Here is a 3,801-nt window from a genome sequence, read left to right on the forward strand (position 1 = left end):
CTGAGAAATCTACTCTTTGCTGGGGTCTTAAAGAAAGGGCAATACTCTGATTTAAAAAAAAAAAAAAAAAATCTCCAGGGGTTTCTGGTATCCACAAAGGGAATAATCCCTCTCCTCCTGACACACACACCACAAACAATTCTCCACAGCACATCATACTGAGGCGGTGGCGGTGATGTACCAGAGACCCTGGCTAACCCGGGGGCTACTCCCCACATATCGTAAGGACTAAACCAAGGTGTGTCGCGCCCCGCCCACGGATCTAACTTCAGTTCCCACGCCAGTCCTCCCAGAAGCATCGAGCTGCCGCCTTTTATTGCACCAAACACCATCCTCACCCCGGGACTCCCTCTCCAGGTCGGCCAGGCCACCCCAGTGGCCACGGAAAGGAGCCGCGCCCATCCCATCCCTGGTGTTGTCCTGCTCGCCCTGGAGCTGCGCCCTGGCTGCTTGTGGGTCGCTGCTGCCACCTGTCGGCCGCCTGTCTAGAGCCGCCGGGCCACAAAGTTCTCAAGGAAACCCTGGCCCTGCAAGGTGGGGACTCTCCCAATTGAAGCATCGTACCTACAAAAGGAGACATTTTCCAGTCCTATCTGGGTCATGCTGGTCCCGCAAATTAGACTTGGAGATGTGTGGGCCTAGGCCTACCTTCCCTTGGGCTCCTGCCAAGACACGTACCCCTCGCCCTTCCTAAACCAAAATTTGATCCAGAAAGGCCATATACCTAGCTCCCAGATACCCCATAACCACCAGGTCCCACAAATCTGGGTGAGTTAGCCCCAAACTGAGCCATCCTGGAGACACGAAAGTAAAGCTTCTTTAAATCAGATGTAAATGTCAGAATCCCTAGAGCAGAAACCAAGAATCTATTAATTAATTAACCAATTAATACTGTCGCAAGTTCCCCCAAGTGTCCCCAATAGTAAGGCAGCTTGGAGACCCACAGAATCAATAGATCCAGATGACCTTTTTAATTTAGTTGCAACACACACACACACACACACACACACACACACCTGAATCTATGAAAATACAAACAACAGTCTCTAGGCTTGGAGTGGGAAAGATGTTCACCGGCTTGCCCAGCAGTCGCCAAGCTCTCCTCTGCCTCCCACCTAGTTAAGTCAGTTCTTAGAAGCCTGTGTCCTAACCACTGAGTAGCCACTAGCAAAAATGAAAGAAAGAAAAAACCTGAAAAGCTTCATGAAGATGTAACCAAAAGGGCACACAGCATCTAAGGCCAAGAGCACAAAGCATCATCTTAGACCTATAAGGTTTCTGTAGGGCCTGTGGGTCTACCCCAGTACCACAACACTAGGAACAACTTGGAGGTAGCCTCGCTCATGACTTCACCTCTCACCACGCTCCAGCTCTCTGCAGCGGCCTTCCTTCTTCCCTTGACTGGTCAGGCATCTTCCCGTGCTATATGCTTTGTCCAATTGTTTTCTTTGCCCAAATGGCATCTCTCCAGGTTTTAGCAGGCCTAAGCTCTCAACTTTGGGTTTTCAATACAAATACCACCATCCTATCAACCCCCAACCCAAACACTCTCTAAAGATCAGCCTGTCCCTGTAGCTCCCTCAAGGTCTGCAATGTTCTCTCTCTCTCTCTCTCTCTCTCTCTCTCTCTCTCTCTCTCTCTCTCCCTCCCTCCCTCCTTCCCTCCCTCCCTCTGTCTCTCTCTCTCTCTCTTCCCATCTCTCTCTCTCTCTGATAAAATGTGGGCTTTATGAGAGCCAAGGCTACTCCATGGAGCCCAAGCCAGTTCTCCGCAATAAGAAGATGGTTCTCCATGAGTGAATGCAGCCACTCCGCCCAGCTCAGATAGATAAAAGATGTGAAGGCGGCGCACTGCAAGCCTGGTCCTCTGCAGTCTTCACAACAGCCTTTTAAAAGTCAATATTGACCCTGCTTATTAGTCAAAGTGCTCACCGCTCAGAAACGCCAGGCTTTCACACCTGAGCAGCTGAAGGGGGGAGGGCTAAGAACAAATCAGGTCTATTGGATTCCAAAGGCTGCTTTTGTGAAACTGTACTAAACCTCTGTTGTTTATTTATTTATTTGTATATAAAATAAACATATTTTTATATGTTTATATATATATATAATATTTTGGATTGGCGTTAGAGAGATAACGTGATCTGAAAGCATTTTCCCTTGCCAGCATGAGACCCTGAGGTCAGTCTCCAATCTCCTCACATTAAAAAGCCAGATTTGGAGGTGCCTGCTTATAAACCCAGTGAAGGGGAGGTAGAGACAAGTGGATCCCTGGGGCTCACTGGCCAGCTATCCCAGCCTACTCTGAGAGTCCCATGCTAGTGAGAGGCCAAAAAAACACTAAGAAGGACAATGCATAAGGAATGGCACCTGAGTGTTGTCCTTTGACCTGCATGTGAATATGTACCCACGCACAGAGATATGTACACACACAAAGGAAAATATTTTAAACCATGGGTAGTGTTTCCCATATACTTTCTGTAACAGGCCAGAGGTAAGATTCGCAATTGTTTTCTAACATCCCAGCCTCCCCTCCAGTGGAGAGCAATGGGGATGTACCCCTGTAAAGGCCTAGCACTGCTGATTCCCCTGGAAGTGCCTGGTACCAAGGAGGCCTCTGGCAGCCATGTCTTCTAGCCTGGACCATGTTCCCCTTTAAACTTAATAACAAATGTGCCTGGCATGGCTGCCCGAACCGATACGTTCCTATTGATTGACGGGCAGGAGGTTGGCAGGCACAGCTATAGTCAGGGACTTGGCAGGCACCAACCGTGTGTCCTCTGCTGTAGTAGGTGCTAAGAAGTCACACGTTCAAACAATCCCTCTGTAGGATAGGGGTTATCAGGAACCCTCAACTGCAACTGGGGGGAGGGATTTGGGGTTGTCTCAGCCCTCTGGGAAGAGCTGCAAACAAGACACCAGGGTTTCAGTGGCTGAACACAGTTTGTGGCATTCACATAAAATAAAGGTTAAAAACTGGGGGACTGGAAATGTGACTTAGTTGACAGCAGGGTAACTTGTCTAGCATGCCTGAGGCTCTAGGTGTGATTCTCAGCACCGCATACTAGTGCGTGCCTGTGATTTCAGCACTCAGAAGACAGGTGTGAGGATCAGGTTCAAGGCCAGCCTGGGCTACCTGGTGAATTCAAGGCCATCCTGGGCTGCAGAGTGAATTCAAGGCAAGTCTGGGTTTCTTGAGGCCATCTGAAAGACAGACAGGAAGGAAGGGAGGGAGGGAGGGAGGGAGGGAGGGAGGGAGGGAAAAAGGGAGGGAGATAGAAGCAAGGAAGTGAGGGAAGGAGGGGGAAGAAAGAGAAGGAGGGAGAAAGGAAGGAAGGACTTTGTCATTTCTTCTTCCATGTGGCTTGGTTTTGACCGCATCCTTGTTCGACTGGGTAGCTCATGCGGGAAGATATTTTCCTTTTCTTTCCCATCACCACACTCGCCTTTGCCTGGCTCACCTAGCTTCTCCTTATTCTGTGACGGATGACCATCTGTGTTGGTCTCTCCTTCAGAAAGTCTATACCGACTCCAAATCAGGCTAGGTCCCATTCCTCTGTGTTTTAACTACCCTGCGTATAACTGGCCCCTGGAACCTGCTTAGCTGCATTATACTGACTGTGTGGGGTTTGTCTCTATGCTGAGATGGTAAGCTGTTCACATGACCTAACCGGTCGGTGGCTGACATGTCTGACATGTCACTGATCAACAGTGTTCTGGCCTCTGTGCGGGAGCCATGCCCATAAGATCCCAAACCTTAGGGATCATCTCATACAAGCCACGAGGAACCTGCCTCCAGAGGTTC

The sequence above is a fragment of the Myodes glareolus genome, chromosome 4, assembly GCF_982192425.1.
Source record: "Myodes glareolus chromosome 4, mMyoGla1.1, whole genome shotgun sequence".
NCBI classification, from domain to species: Eukaryota; Metazoa; Chordata; class Mammalia; order Rodentia; family Cricetidae; genus Myodes; species Myodes glareolus.